Source organism: Kogia breviceps, chromosome 9 (genome assembly GCF_026419965.1).
Source record: "Kogia breviceps isolate mKogBre1 chromosome 9, mKogBre1 haplotype 1, whole genome shotgun sequence".
Classification (NCBI taxonomy): Eukaryota; Metazoa; Chordata; class Mammalia; order Artiodactyla; family Physeteridae; genus Kogia; species Kogia breviceps.
The window spans coordinates 96,558,281-96,575,404 of record NC_081318.1 but is presented as its reverse complement, the minus strand read 5'-3'; the positions used below and the strand labels follow the sequence as shown (position 1 = coordinate 96,575,404).

General features: G+C 42.6%; 1 pseudogene; it reads right to left on the bottom strand.

The window, feature by feature from the left end:
* Positions 1–14,116: 14,116 nt before the first annotated feature.
* On the bottom strand, positions 14,117–14,210 carry LOC131763150 (U6 spliceosomal RNA; annotated as a pseudogene).
* Positions 14,211–17,124: the final 2,914 nt, after the last annotated feature.

The window sequence follows — 17,124 nt, the reverse complement described above, 5'->3', positions numbered from 1 at the left end:
TGACTTCAAACCATTTCCATCTAGTAACGTCAAAACATGTCCTTTCGCAATTGAAATAAAAGCAAAAATAAACAAATGGGACCTAATCAAACTTAGAAGCCTTTGCACAGCAATGGAGACCATAAATGAAACAACAAGACAACCTACAGAATGGGAGAAAATATTTGCAAATGATGCGACTGAAAAGGCCTTAATTTCCAAAATATACAAACAGCTCATACAGCTCGATAGCAAAAAAACAAACCAATTAAAAAATAGGCAGAAGACTGAAATTGACATTTCTCCAAAGAAGACATACAGGTGGCCAGTAGGCACATGAAAAGATGGTCAACTGCTAATTATTAGAGGAATGCAAATCATATCCACAATGAGGTATCACCTCACATCAGTCAGAATGGTCTACAAATCATCTGTCAATACAGTGGTCATCAGAAAGTCTACAAATAATAAGTGCTGGAGAGGGTGTAGAGAAAAGGGAACCCTCCTGCAGTGTTGGTGGGAATGTAAATTGGTGCAGCCACTGTGGAGAACAATATGGAGGTTCCTTAAAAACCTAAAACTAGAGCTACCATATGATCCAGCAATCCCACTCCTGGGTGTATATTCGGACGAAACTCTAATTTGAAAAGATACATGCACCCCAATGTTCATAACAGTACTATTTAAAATAGCCAAGACACGGAAGCAACCTAAATGTCTGTCAACAGATGAATGGACAAAAATGTAATGCACACACACCCATATACACACACAGACACAACGGAATATTACTCAGCCATAAAAAAGACTGAAAATGCCATTGGCAGCAACATGGATGGACCTAGAGATGATCATACTAAATGAAGTAAGTCAGAGAAAGACAAATATATGATAGCACTTATATGTGGAATCTAAAACATGATACAAATGAACTTATTTACAAAAGAGAAATAGACTCAGAGACAGAAAACTTGTTACGAAAGGGGAAAGGGGGTGGGGAGGGATGAATTAGGAGTTTGGGATTAGCAGATACAAACTACTATATATAAAATAGATAAACAACAAGATCCTGCTGTACAACACAGGGAACTATATTCAGTACCTTGTAATAAACTATAATGGAAAAGAATCTGAAAAAGAGTAGATGACATACATAAAACAATCACTGCTGTACACCTGAAACTAACACAACATTGTAAATCAACTATGCTTCATTTTTTAAAATGTTCTTTTCACATATGATAACCTGGAAAAAACCTACCTCTAAAGAAGTTTCTAACAATAATTTCATGTACAAAAGAGTTATAGGTCTATACTTTGCTATCTATGTTCTCCACAAGGGGCAAGTATTGCTGTTGTTACCAAGAAATGACAAAAAGCATTTTTGATAAACAGAATTACAAGTGCTGGCCTCATCAGCCAGGACAGCGAGGTGCCCAGGACTCCTCTGGAAATGAGTTTTTCCAACTGCTGGAGGTAGGTGAGGAGAGCTTTCTGCCATTGGGAGTCACTAGCCCATTGAAAAAACAGGATCCCAAAACTCACAAGCAACTTAATTTAGCATTGTGTACATATGTGTACGTGTGTGTGTGCACGTGTGTATGTATATACACAGAGAGGGAGAAATACCTCATTCCGTGCCAGCTAGTTTTGAAACAAGGAACAGAGAACAAAGTAATATATGTGCCACAAACACTTAAAAAGCTATTTCAGTCCCACGTTATATCCAGGGACACATCAAGTCTTAACAGGCAAAAAATATAACTCATTGGAATAAATAAATAACTACTTTGGTAGGCCCTCATCTGTTTCCCCACTAGATGCTGTGCTCTGTGAGGGCAGGCACTATGCCTGACCTTTTAGCCGTGCGTGCATGTCTCAGGCCTAAGCTGGGTGGGGCCTGACCCCCGGAAGACATTCACCAGGTACCTGCTGAGCGAATGGCACTTCATAATCCTAGAAACACTCACTTCTTCCTCCCTCAATCCCTCACGGTCCAGCCACATCTCACCCTCCACCTGCCTCTCCTACTCCATGCTCCCAGGTCCTCGTTACCTGGAGCCAAATACTCATGCTTTTTAAGGCAAAGAGATCATTGGGAACGGGTCAACCATTCAAGTAGCCCTCATTCATCTGCATCTCGTGGGGAATTCCAGACTAGAATTTCCAGCTGCTTTATGCAAAAAACGGTCAAATGAGATCGTTCCCTAGCAGACCCCCAGATTACTACAAATGGTACAAAGATCTCCTCAGGAATTCACTGGTCAGAAGGCCTGAACTCCCAGGGTAGTCAGAATTCCCTAAATAAAATCTCTGATCCTCCACACCGTAATTTTTGCCTGTTTGTTTGTTTTTTCTTTTTGACAACCACCTTCACTAAGAAACACATTTCATACTGCAGCTCCGTCACGCACGTATACATATGTTACTGAAACCCTTACTTGGTTCAGTGCCCTCTGATACAGACAAATCTGTTTGGCTATCTCCTACTCTACTGGGTTTTTTTTTTTTTTTTTTTTTTTTTTTTTTTTTTTTTTTTTTGCGGTATGCGGGCCTCTCACTGTTGTGGCCTCTCCCATTGCGGAGCACAGGCTCCGGACGCGCAGGCCCAGCGGCCATGGCTCACGGGTTTAGTTGCTCCGCGGCATGTGGGATCTTCCCGGACCAGGGCACGAACCCGTGTCTCCTGCATCGGCAGGCGGATTCTCAACCACTGCGCCACCAGGGAAGCCCTCTACTGGGGTTTTTTAAACGCTGGTTCTATCCCACAGAATTGGGATCTTGAACCACTAATGGTCATGACCTGCAGTTGAAAACCACTGGCCTAAATGGACCCAGTACAGCATCACCCACCCTGGTCTTACACACACAAGATCATAGCTCTCCAGGAAGCCCCACATCATGTGGGCTCCTAAGCCAAACTTAGGGGCTCCAACTATAACCAGATGAGCTTCAGGAATGTGGTGAGTAAACAAACTTTCTCATTGTGCCATTTCCTAGGTGAAGAAAGAAATGAAAAAGTTCGCTCGCTAACTCTGTGTCGTGCTCGGTACTTGGCGTGAATGGCCTTCCTTAACCCCCTCAGCAGCTCTCTGTGGTCGTCATCTTCCCCACTTTGGAGGTGAAACAACTGACGAAAACAGAGAGAAAGTAACCAGCTAGTAAGGAACAGAGTGAGACTTCCAGCCAGGGCTGTGCGACTCCACAAGCCACCATGCTCATCTTCCGGACTGCACTACATCAGCCACAACGAAGAGGCCTTCCTTCTCTCCCTCACCCCTGTGCCTGTCCACATGCAGCATCTCACTCCATATCTGGCCTTCTATCATTCCTCCAGGAAGACCCCTCCAAAAGCCACCCTCTGCCAAACTCTAGACGTACAACTCGCACTTTATCTTTCCATGAGGTTCTGCAGTGCGTGGTCAGTGTGCGTGCCATATGGGTGTGCGTGAATGTGTGCGTTGTCTATTGCTCTTCTGCTGCCAGAATCACACACCGGCTCTCCATCAATCAGCGCCTGCAGGTCTCAGGGCTGTACGTCAGTCTCTATGACTCTTTTCTTCGGGTGCCTCATCTGACCCAGCTACTTGAGAATGACTAGCTAGGGCATGTCCAGCTGTTTTGAGTTCCTTCTGACTCTGACCTAGGCTGTTCACTGAGGAGCCGGTCGGAGCTGGGAAGGGCTGTATCAACCTCATCAAAACAACTTCTCAGGCAGCTGACTGCCTGCAGGTTTGGGGCAAGGGGTGAAAAATAAGAAATCATACGTGCAGAGCTTTCCAAGTGGGGAAAGAAAGAGCAGGCAGTCCAGAAGGTCCACAGCAATCCAGACTGCTGCCTCAGCCAGCTCGGGCTGTGGGTGAAAAGAGAGCAAAGAACATAAAGAGGGAGGTGAGAGCACCCTAACAAATCTGCAGCCAACCAACCCCTAAGAGCAAAACCATCAAAAGAACCAGAGGTGGGCTCTCCACCCTGACCTCTTCCTTAAGCTCTCAAAGGTTTTCCAGTGGACATGGTACCGTGGGAAACTGGGAGCAACTTGTGTAGACTATGTACTTGGAGATCCTGCCCTCACACCCTGGTAAAGGGGCTGAGCCTATTAAACACAGGACAGATTCCTATCATCGGAATATGTCCTTCTTCGGGCTGGAATACTCAAAGCAATCTAACTCGCCAGGTGCCAATTCAGCACATATCCTGATCCAATCCCATTTTTGAAAACTTTTCTAAATCCACTGGTTTAAGAATATGCAGAGAGAGTATAGATATACAGAGATATATGGAATAGATAGAATATTCAAAGAGATTATACTTAACACTTTCACTCTAAGAGACCCACATTAGGAGTGATAATTAGTACTTTGCAGAAAAACTGTCTTTCAGTTCTTCTATTTGTATGAATTTACACATTTGCTTAAAGAAGCTCTAGCCTGAAAGAACAAATCGGGTCTTTTCAAATAATTTGAACCAATATTTCTATTTCGATTTAAGTAGACTAAAAAGAACTGGTTTCTCAGCCTATCTCTGTTTTTCAGAGTAATGTGAGAAAGATAGCATTCTATAGCATAGTTGATGACTTCTTGTTTTCACAGCTTATCACATATATCTGAAGATTTATATGTCTGTGTTCAGAGCTAGCTCCTTTTCAAAAGTTTTTGACACTTAAATAACCCATATATCTATAAGCACATTGCTTAATGAGGAATAGTAGCATATATTCCAAACAAATTTTTAGCATTATCAATGAGCTGATTCCTATGATAGAATATCAGAAGTGAGAAGGAATTCATTTTCACCCCATTCTAAATGAAACCCAAATTTCATTGTTTGTAATATATTTCATTACACCTAAAAATAACAATGTTTAATATCATCAAATATCTATCTAGTCAGTGTGCAAATTGTCTTGTAATTCTTAAAAGTCTGTTGGAGGGAATTCCTAGGTGGTCCAGTGGTTAGGACTCTGCGCATCCACTGCAGGGGGCCCGGGTTCAATTCCTGGTCAGGGAACTAAGATCTCACAAGCCACATAGCACAGGGGAGAAAAAAAAAAACAAAAACAGTCTATTGGAAGCATATATGGAACATTCTTCAGGATAAATCCCATGCTAGGCCACAAAACAAGTCTTGATAAATTTAAGAATATTGAAATAATGTCAAGCATCTTTTCTGACCACAATGGTATGAAACTAGAAATCAATTACAAGAAGAGAAAAGTAGAAAATTCACAAATATCTGGAGATTAAACAACATGCCACTGAACAACCAGTGGGTCAAAGAAGAAATCAAAAGAGAAAGCAAAAAATATTGTGAGACAAATGAAATACAACATATCAAAACTTATAGGATGCAGCAAAAGCAGTTCTAAGAAGGAAGTTCATAGTGATAAATGCCTACATTAAAAAATGAGAAAAATTTCAAATAAAAAGAGAAAGACAATCGAAAAGGAAACTAGGAGTTGGTTTTTAGAAAAGATAAACAAAATAGACACACCTGTAGTCAAACTCACCAAGAAAAGAGAGAGGACTCATAAATGTCAGAAATAAAAGAGGAGACATTACAACTGATAACCACAGAAATACAAAGGATCATAAGAGACTACTATAAATAATTATACGCCAACAAATTGGACAACTTAGAAAAAATGGATAAATTCCTAAAAACATACAACCTACCAAAACTGAATCAGGAAGAAATAGAAATTCTGAACCAACTAATTACTAGTAAGAAGATTGAATTGGTGATCAAAAACCTCCCAACAGAAGAAGTCCAGGACCAGATGGCTTCACTGGTGAATTCTGTAAACATTTAAAGAAAAATTAATACAAAACCTTCTCAAACTCTACCAAAAAATAGAGGGGGAAGGAACAATTCCAAACTCATTTTCTGAGACCAGTATTACCTTGATACCAAAACCAGACAAGGATACTACAAAAAAGAAAAGTATAGGCCAATATCCCTGATGAACACGGATGTAAAAATCCTCAACAAAGTATTAGCAAACGAAACTCAACAATACATTAAAAAGATCATACACCATGATCAAGTGGGATTTATTCCAGGGATGCAAGGATGGTTCAACATCTCCAAATTAATCAATGTGATACACTGCATTAACAAAATGAAAGATAAAAATCATATGATCATCTCAACAGATGCAGAAAAAGCATTCAACAACATCCTTTCATGATAAAAAGTCTCATCAAAGTTGGTATAGAAGGAACATATCTCAACATAATAAAGGCCATATATGACAAACCCATAGCTAATATTATACACAATGGGAAAAAATGTAAAAGCTCTTCTGCTGTGATCAGGAACAAAATAAGGATGCCCATTCACCACTTTTACTCAGCATGGTACTGGAAATCCTAGCCATAGCAATTAGGCAAGAAGTAAAAGGCATCCAAATCAGAAAGGAAGCAGTAAAACTGTCACTATTTGCAGATGACATGATATTTTATATAGAAAACCCTAAAGACTCCATAAAAAAAAAGCTGTTAGAAATAATAAATTCATTAGAGTTGCAAGATACAAAAGTCAATATACAAAAATCAGTGTGTTTCTTTTTTTTTTTTTTTTTTTTTGCGGTATGCGGGCCTCTCACTGTTGTGGCCTCTCCCGTTGCGGAGCACAGGCTCCGGACGCACAGGCCTAGCAGCCATGGCTCACGGGCTCAGTCGCTCCACGGCACGTGGGATCCTCCCAGACCAGGGCACGAACCCGTGTCTCCTGCATCAGCAGGCGGACTCTCAACCACTGCGCCACAAGGGAAGCCCTCAGTGTGTTTCTTTACACTAATAATGAACTATCAGAAAGGGAAAATAAGAAAACAATCCATTTCCAATTGCATCAGAAAGAATAAAATACCTAGCAATAAATTCAGCCAAGGAGGTGAAAAATCTATACTCTGAAAACTGTAAGACATTGATGAAAGAAATTGAGGAAGACACAAATGGAAAGAACATCTGTGCTCATGGACTGGAAGAATTAGTATTATTAAAATAGTCATACTACCCAGAGTGATCTATAGATTCAACACAATTCCTATCAAAATTCCAACGGCATTTTTTCATAGAAATAGAACAAATAATCCTAAAATTTGGATGGAACCATGAAAGACTCTGAGTAGCCAAAGCAACATTGAGAAAGAATAACAAAGCTAGAGGCATCACACTGCTTGGCTTAAAACTATATTATAAAGCTATAGTAATCAAAACAGGATGGTATTGGCATAAAAAGAGACACATATATCAGTGGAACAGAATAGAGAGCATGAATATAAGCCCATGCATATATAGTCAATTAATTTATTAAAAAGGAGCCAAGAACACTCACTGAGGAAAGGATATTCTCTTCAGTAAGTGGTACTGAGAACATTGGACAGCCATGTGCAAAAGAATGAAACTGGGCTACTATCTTCCACCATACGCTAAATCAACTAAAATTGATTAAAGACTTGAACATAAAGCCTGAAACCATAAAGCTCCTGGAAGAAAACATAAGCTCCCTGACGATGATCTTAGAAATAATTTTTTGGATTTGACACCAAAAGCAAAGGCAACAAAAAGGCTACAAAAGCAAAAATAAACAAGTGGGACTACATCAAACTAAAAAGTTGCCGCACAGCAAAGGAAACTATCAACAAAATAAAAAGACAATCTAAAGAATAGGAGAAAATATTTTCAAATCACATATCCGATAAGGGTTAATACCCCAACTATATAAAGAACTCATATAACTCAATAGTAAACAAATAAAACAAACCCCAAACAATCTGATTTTTCAAATGACAGATGATCTGAATAGACATTTTCCCAAAGACATATAGATGCTCAACATGTGCATGAAAAGGTGCTCAACATCACTAATCAAGAAAATGCAAATTAAAACCACAATGAGATAACACCTCATACCTGTTAGAATGGCTATTTTCAAAAAGATTAGAAATAATAAGTGTTGGTTAGGATGTGGAGAAAAGGGAACCCTGGTGCACTGTTGGTGGAAATGTAAGTTGGTACAGCCACTATGGAAAACAATATGGAGGCTCCTCAAAAAACTAAAAATAGAACTACCATATGATCCAGCAATTGCACTCCTGGGTATATATCCAAAGAAAACAAAAACATTAATTTGAAAAGATATATGCACCCCACTGTTCACAGCATTATTTACAATTGCCAAGATATGGAAGCAACCTAAGTATACATCAACAGATGAATGGATAAAGAAGATATAAAGAAGATATGCTCCTATTTAACTGAAATGAATTTTCCTTTTACTCTCACAAAGGGTGGATGCCAATAATCACTTTTCTAGCCTCACAGCTCTAGAGCTCATTGTGTTCTTTTGTAATAGGGAATATGGCCTTAATACTTTCTAAATTATGCTCCAATTTACCCTCACCCATTTTTTCTGCATTCCCTCTTTCCTTTGTCACTATTTTCCTTTTCCTGCTCAATTTTGATCCTATTCCCAGTACTTTTTCCTCAGTGTGAAAGAAAGCTTAGTAGGAAAAGAAAAGGAATATGCAGCAGTGATTTATGTAGCCCATAAAGCCTACTATACTTACTCTATGGCCCTTGAGAAGCAATTTGCTAACCTCTACTCTAGAGTAACTTTTTCTCTGGAGGGTTCCTCCACATTCCATATAGTCTAGGTGGTACTGTCAATCACAGTGCACCATCACAGCAATGAGATGGGACCCAAGCAGGGGTAATAAATGGAGTCTTCCATAGAATTAATAAGCAGACATTAGAAGAGAGGTCTTTCTATTAGGGTACTTGGCTATGGGTTTGTGAACCTCAGGCTGCTTGTGGACACTGCTTTTAGCCACATGGAGGAAGCTTATGTCCAAGAAGAGAAAAGAAGGCTCAGATTATGAAGGAAGCTGGGGTGATTCGAATCCTCTGAATCAAGCTGACACAGCTGCATGCCTGGACTTTCCAGTTCCATGAGCCGATAAATTCACTTTTCTGCTTGAGCTCATTTGAGGTAGACTCTGATATTGCAACCCCAAAAGCCCTAGGCTAACACAGTTGCATGCATGAAAACACATGTACATGGCCACTTAAAGGATTTTTCTCAAATTATTCACTGCTCTTGTTTTTCCTGGGGTTTTGTTTTGTTTTGTTTTTAGCTAGAAGAAGATTAAAGACAAAAGAAAAACTTAACAGGGATGAAAGAAATTATTTTGTGAGCAATAGAATTCCTTAGCTAAGATTTTGTAAATTAGTCTAAATGTTTTAAAAGTATGCAATAGGGACTTCCCTGGTGGCACAGGGGTTAAGAATCCACCTGCCAATGCAGTGGACACAGGTTCGATCCCTGGTCCAGGAAGATCCCACGTGCCACGGAGCAACTAAACCCGTGCGCCACAGCTACTGAGCCTGAGCTCTAGAGCCCACGAGCCACAGCCACTGAGCCCACGTGCCACAACTACTGAAGCCCATGCATCTAGAGCCCATGCTCTGCAACAAGAGAAGCCACCACAATGAGAAGCCTGCACACCTCAATGAGCAGCCCCGGCTCACTGAAACTAGAGAAAGCCCACACGTAGCAACAAAGACCCAACACAGCCAAAAATAAATAAATATATTTTTTTAAGTATGCAATAAATAAGTTCAGCTTATGGTTTATAGCTAAAGTGAAGGGAATTAGTTGGGTTAGTGAGAACAACTAACAGCACAAGAGCCACTGCTGACAGAGTTTGAATTTTAAAATATAAAAGACTATTTTGTAGAATGGAGCCTATCACAATCATCAGGGGAGTTTTTAAAAAACAGATTTTGAAAGGCTATGCCAAGGACCTACTGCAGTAACCCTGATAGATAGAAAAGTTTGAGAATGACTGCTCTAATATGGGCACCTTAATGTTTTAAAAATTATGTATATTTTATAGTTTGCTTACTTTAGGGTTTGTTTTTTAATGATAAAGTTTCAGATTCCTTAGTTCTGTCATCTCTAAATATACATTCATACCAGTACCAGGTGGTTTCACCAATGCTACATAACAGGTTTTCTGCTGATTACACATAGAGGTAATCAAGATTTGGGTAAATTTTGTAGATGTTTTATACCAAGGTCAGGTCCCAAACAAAAATTAACAATCACTAGAGTATCAGAAAGGCACAGAGCAAACATGGAAGATTCGTTAAGAGGTTTTATGATACTATCAGAGCAACAGTCCCTTTATCTTGAATAAGAGAGTGAACAAAACTCTGACCCAGATAAATAATTTAGGAATGGCTTTAACTAGCTCCTGGTGTGATTCTCTGGATACTAAAATCATTCATGTGTAAGCATGACAGATGCGAAGCCCTTGGGCTCTTCAAAGCAACCTCTCTTCTCTCTTCATTAGAGTGGCTGAAAAGACCACCAGATGCTCTCTTAGACACTAGAGCGACAAGAAGCCCAGGATGGCTGCAAACTCATCCCGCAAACCCCAAGGATGAAATAACGCTCAGTGGTTCCGTGGAAAGGACCCAACTGGCCATCAGAGCTACCGAGTGGGAGTATCTGAGCCACATCCACAAGGGAGGGCCCATTCAGTTCTGTTGGTAAGTGCACTGTAACCTGTCCACACAGAGCTCTGTTGTTCTACGTCATGCCACAAGAGAGATGTGTGAGAAAGAGGACCAGCCAGGGAGATGCAAACCCCTATTATTTTCTTTTGTGATTTTTTTTTTTTAACAAAAGAACTCATTTCTGTACCTTTTTCCTTAAAGTCTCTGAAATCAAAGGGAGCTAGTTCTTGATATAGATGAGGGAGGGGAGAAAAAGGATGCCAGTCACCCTGCATTTTGCTTAATTTGTTCCAAAACAGTGAATGCACTTCTCCCAGGTTGATCTTCTAAGAACTGAACTTGGCCATTTCCCAGACAGCTCTAGAAGTTGGCTAACAATCAGAACTTGGGTCACAGGTCGGAAATCATTCTTTTTTTTTTTTTGCGGTACGCGGGCCTCTCACCGCTGTGGCCTCTCCAGTTGTGGAGCACAGGCTCCGGACGCGCAGGCTCAGCAGCCACGGCTCACGGGCCCAGCCGCTCCGCGGCACGTGGGATCTTCCCGGACCGGGGCACGACCCCGTGTCTCCTGCATCGGCAGGCGGACTCTCAACCACTGTGCCACCAGGGGAGTCCTGGAAATAATTCTTTGAATAACCCTCCTGGCTTTGCCACACATCCTGTCCCCAACCACTTCCTATAAGCTCAGGGTGCCTTGCAGCAAAAGTTTTTCATTTACTTCTGCTGTTGACCCAGCCTAGAAAGAGGAACTCCTGCCAGGCCCTTTATAGTAGCAGCAGCAGCAGTAGTTACTAGCAACAACAACAACAAAAATTGACAAATACTATCACCTTTGATTTCACAGCAGTCCCATGAGGGAAGGGAAGTACTGTGGTCTTTTTTTAAAATAAATTTATTTTATTTATTTATTTTTGGCCACACTGGGTCTTCATTGCTGTCCGGGGGCTTTCTCTAGTTGCCCCAAGCAGGGGCTACTCTTCTCTTGCAGAGCACAGGCTCTAGGCACTCGGGCTTCAGTAGTTGTAGCACACAGGCTCAGTAGTTGTGGCTCGTGGGCTCTAGAGCGCAGGCTCAGTAGTTGTGGCTTGCAGGCTTAGTTGCTCCGTGGCGTATGGGATCTTCCCAGACCAGGGCTCAAACCTGTGTCCCCTGCATTGGCAGGTGGATTCTTAACCACTGTGCCACCAGGAAAGCTGCCGGTACTATGATCTTCGGAGATTCAGAAAAGTGAAGCTAGACAGGAAGAAAGCAGGCCCTTTAAATTCAAGTCTTTTAGCTGTAACTCAGTTCAAGGATGTGGACTCTGATGTTCAAAGAGTATAACCTCTTTGAACCTACCCAAGTATAACCTACCCAAGCTACCTCAACTAATTAGTCACAGACCCTGAAGTTGACTGGTTAAGTAACTAGTAGAACCAGAGAAAACTACCTCTCAAATGTTACGAGGAGTCTGAACCTGCATAGCTGGTGTTGCTTCCAAGGGCTTCCGATGGGAGATGCAATGGCTTCGCTCTGTCACACTCTAAAGAGCTCACTGGTGACAGAATGGGGAAATGGATTTTAAATTGACATTAGAAAGAGATATCTAATATACTTGAAAAGTGGAGAGACGGTCATGCCCAGCCTAAAAATATAGGCCATTCAAGGAGACCCAAGCCACCTCTGGGCTCAGAAAGCAACTCAGGTCCCTTCCAGGCCCAAGGTTTCTGAGTCCCTGGAAAAGTGGGGAGGAAGAAAAGAGGCTTTGAAAGCAGAAGTCATGATTCAGTGAGAATGATGGCTACATTTTTACTCTGGATAGTGAATAAAGAACAGATATTCCCTTATTTTCTGAGATCCAGGTAGGGTGATGAAGGAGAATGGAGTAAGAATTAATACAATGAGAGTTGGAGACACAAAAGAATGAGGGGAACAAGCAAGTAGGAGGAGAAAAAAAAGGAACGTGTAAAATTTCCTTAGAGGGAACCAGTTGAGAGGACACTGCATCTCAAACCCGATAATACCTGACAAACTCAACTTCAGGTATTCCAGAGAAATTTTTAAAAAGGTATCACCTAACTGAAAAAATTCAAAAACCTATTTTTCATCCACTTCTTCATTCCTTCCATACAGAAACATTTAACCACATATTATGATTGCTGTTATGGGCTGGCGGAATTGTGTCCTCCAAAAAAGATATGTTGAAATCCTAACTCCTGGTTACCTCGGCGTGAGACCTTACTTGGAAATAAGGTCTTTACAAGGGTAAACAAGTTAAAATGAGGTCATTAGGGTGGGCCTAATCCAATATGACCAGTGTCTTTATAAAAATGTGGGCATAGAGACAGAGAGACACACAGGGAGAATGCCACGTGAAGATGAAGGCAGAGAAGACAGGAACGCCAAGGACTGCTGGTAAGCCACCAGCAGCTAGGAGAGGGGTATGAGACAGGTTTCCCCTTCAAAGCCCTCACAGGAGCCAACCCTGAAGACACCTTGATCTTGGACTTCTAGCCTCCAGAACTATGAAACTGTAAATTTTCATTGTTCAAGCCACCCAGTTCCTGGTACTTTTGTTACGGTCTCCCTAGCAATCTAACAGAACTGACTCTTCTGAGTTTCACCTTTCCTGGACACACAATTTCCAGTAAAGGTCCGGAGTGCTCTGAAATTGTGAAACTCAAAAGCAAGTTAGAGCAGGACCTAATCATAGAGGTCACTGAGTACAACTCTTGTTTCACAGCAAGAAAATCAAAATCCAGGAAGAGTGAGTGACTTGCCCATGTTTTCACAGTGGCAGAACAATGACTAAAGTCCAGGCATCCTGAATTTTTTTTTAATAGATTTTATTTATTTATTTATTTTTTGGCTGCGTTGGGTCTTTGTTGCTGTGCGCGGGCTTTCTCTAGTTGTGGCGAGCGGGGGCTGCTCTTCATTGCAGTGCGAGGGCTTCTCACTGCTGTGGCTTCTCTTGTTGCGGAGCACAGGCTCTAGGCACACACGCTTCAGTAGTTGTGGCACGTGGGCTTCAGCAGTTGTGGCTCGCGGGCTCTAGAGCGTAGGCTCAGTTGTTGTGGTGCACAGGCTTAGCTGCTCTGCAGCATGTGGAATTTTCCTGGACCAGGGCTCGAACCCATGTCCCCTGTGTTGGCAGGCGGATTCTTAACCGCTGCGCCACCAGGGATTCCCCAATGTCAACATATTGATTTTATAAATAAGAAACAGGCTCAGAGAAGTTAGGTGTCTTGTCCAAGGTCACACAGCTAGGAAGTGGCAGAGTTAGGCTTTGAACCCAGCTGATATCCAGGTTGGCTCTTTCCGCTACTTTGTATTTATACCGGGGTGTGCATGTCGCTGCCTGCATTGTGGGTTTTGAGATTTGCTGTTTTTTGGCTGTAATTGATTTCATCAGTGTAATTGCATGAATTTTACTTTATGACATCTTTATCCAACCCTCCATCCCTTACGGCCACGTCTGTTTTTTTTTTTTTTATAAATTGTGGCAAAATATTCATAACCTAAAACTTACCATTTAGCCATTATAAGTGCACAGTACTCTGGCATTAAGTGTATTCTCATTATTGTACAACCATTCGCTGCTATCCATCTCCAGAACGTTTTCATCACCCCTGAAAAAATACAGATGTTTCCCGTGTTGCTGTGTCATCCTGGCACAGGGGCCACACTAATTGTCTCTGTATTATTCCAGGTGCTGCCCAAGTGGGCACAGCAGGCGTGTGACTCAGCCATCGGTTTTCTAATTCTCGGCTCCTCTCCAATTTTTCTTCCTTCTTTTTCTTTCTGTGACCTGCTGCCTGCTGCTCAGCGATGAAACGGCCTGTCCTATTCATACATGTGCCTGTTCAGAGTCCCGAGCCAGACGAAGGAGAAATCAATGTGATTCTCTGTAAAATGGCCTGGCTTGGATCCTGCCTTCATCTCTGCCTCACCAATCCCCGAGAGTGAGCAAGGAATGAGGAGAAGATTCACAAACGGCCTAATTCAAATCTGAATCAGTTAGTGACTCTGATTTGCTCTACTTTGGCATCAATGGGGTGAGACCCAGAGCACTGCCCAGTGCTAGGGCTGGAGGAGGAGGAGACGGGGTTCATAGGGTCTGTGCCCCCCCTTGATTCACAGGTAAGACCAGTGAGGATCCAACAGGCAGGACTCAGGACCCTACCCAGAGCTCTCTCCACCTTGACATCTGCTGGCTAGTCTCACCCAATACCCTCCCTTTTCCTCTTAAGTCTACTTGAAAGCCTTTCTCTCCCTAAAAGCCAAAAGTCTATGTAAAAGCCTCAAGCCCCATCAGCTTCTCACACAGGCCATTGACCCCTGTCCCCCAGGCCCAGTGCTAGGGCGCTACGAGAAGACCTTAAAAGAAATGGCACTGGGCTTCCCTGGTGGCGCAGTGGTTGAGAGTCCGCCTGCCGATGCAGGAGACGCGGGTTCGTGCCCTGGTCCGGGAGGATCCCACGTGCCGTGGAGCGGCTGAGGCCGTGAGCCATGGCCGCTGAGCCTGCGCGTCCGGAGCCTGTGCTCCGCAACGGGAGAGGCCGCAACAGTGAGAGGCCCGCATACCGCAAAAAAAAAAAAAAAAAAAAAGAAAAGAAATGGCACTGTCGTGGATGCTGTGTTTTGCTAACTAGATCCCCACGTCAGGACAACGGGTGTTTCCTCAGCTGCTGGGAACATCGTTGGCTAAAGCCCTCAGCTGCTGGCTCTCTCGACAGTCTCCTCCCAGGGGCGGATGGCAGCCTGTATCCAGCGACCGGGGCCCCAAACCAGACAGCATGAAGACCATCCTTGCTCCAAGCTCTCTATGAGGCTGCTGAGGCGGGTTGTGACAATCCTACAGCCCAGCCTCTGTCCAGTGTGGCTCCTTCCCCTCCCCCACGGGTGCTAGCCCAGCATCTCCTCTAATAAACCTCCCACACACTAATCACTCATCAGAGCCTGCCACCAGGAGCCAACCGGCCACAGCCCCGAAATAAAAACAACGAGGAGGTTTTCAGCTCATAAATGTTTAAAGGACAGTTTACAGATGCCACTTAAGTCAACTCCATTAATTATTCCCTTTCGTATTTATGAGCATCTAAAGTGTCATTACCTCGAATAATCATCTGTAGGTTACGAGTTCTCAGTTTACATAAATTCCCAGCCTCTATGTAGTAGTTGCAGAGAAATCTTAGCGAATGGTAAATTATGATTTATTGATTTATTGATTTATTTTGGTCCTAGTTCCCCAACCAGGACCACTGCAGTGAAAGCACCAAGTGCTAACCACTGGACCACCAGGTAATTCCAAATAATGGTAAATTAAAGGCACAACTTACAGCCAAATACTTTCAAAGACAGAATTATTAGATTGAACAATATGAAATTGCTAATGTGTGACTGTTCTGAGGGTCTGTAAAAATGGCAGTTTCCTATGGTTCAATGTAATATCCTGTCAAAAATGTTTACCAAAAAATTATATTTAATTTGGGATGTAGATGTATTCTAACGAGTTTGCCTTCCGACAGGAAGCATGTAGGAGCTATGAAGATGTTAAAAATGGCCTTGCCCTTTGCAATATAGATGCTACAAGCAGAACATAGAGATGAAAGTCAAGATAATGCCAAGATCTGGGGGCAAAGAAAGGAAAGTGACCCACAGACCTATGCGTCGCTCTATGACTCATGGTCCTGTTTGAAGTACTCACTGCCTCTCAGGGTTTCATCCTCACTACCAGCTCAAATGTCCTCTCTCCATTTTCTCCTTTCCCCTTTTTATTCTCACTCTCTCTGCTAGAGGCCTTCCTTGTCTGCAGGAAAGCACGGCAAGGAGAAGAATCTATGGTTTAAGGGGAGGAAACACATTTTGTGCTAGTCTCTCTCCTTTCCATGAAAGCCTTTTTCAAGATGATCCCAACATTGAGAGTTTCCCATGTTCATTACCCTTTCAAGCCCTTGTGACAATTCCCCAAATCTCTACAAATAAATGAGTTGATTCACTTCAAAACTCCTTTGTCCCCATAAATACTTATTCATGGGAAGAGGCTCTGAGTTTAGTCTGTTCCTCCCAGACAATTTTGTTTATTGATTACTTTATTGTGCTGACTCGACATTAGTAAGCATTTGGGCCTCTGATTTATATTTTATGCAACTTTGAAAGTCTAATGATTGGTACAGAGAACTCGAGGCTCTTGCATTGTGGGTTCCCATCACCATGCTTACCCGAACCTGGACCAGCTGCCTCCCCTTCTCCCTCACCCCATGTGGGGTGCCCATGAGAGTGCAGGGATCAAGGGGCACAGGGCCAAGAGGCTCTCATCTGCCCAGGAAACCCTCCAGGACCTGGTGGGGGCAGCCTGAGGCTGAGCAAGCCAGGCCAGAAGAAGAGGAACAGGGTAGAGGCCTAGGCCTGGTCCTTGAGAAACTAAAATCTTGTAGGCAGGAGCGTTCAACAAGAAAACCTACACCTGCTGTAAGTAGGTGAGCTCCTTTAAAAAAAATATGAGTCTGCAAGTGTGAAGGCAATGATTAGTGGAAAGTGGGGCATCAAGAAGGAAACTATACACACACACGCACACACACACACACACACAGACACACACACCATTCCAATCCCACAACCCAAAGATAACTGCTGTAAA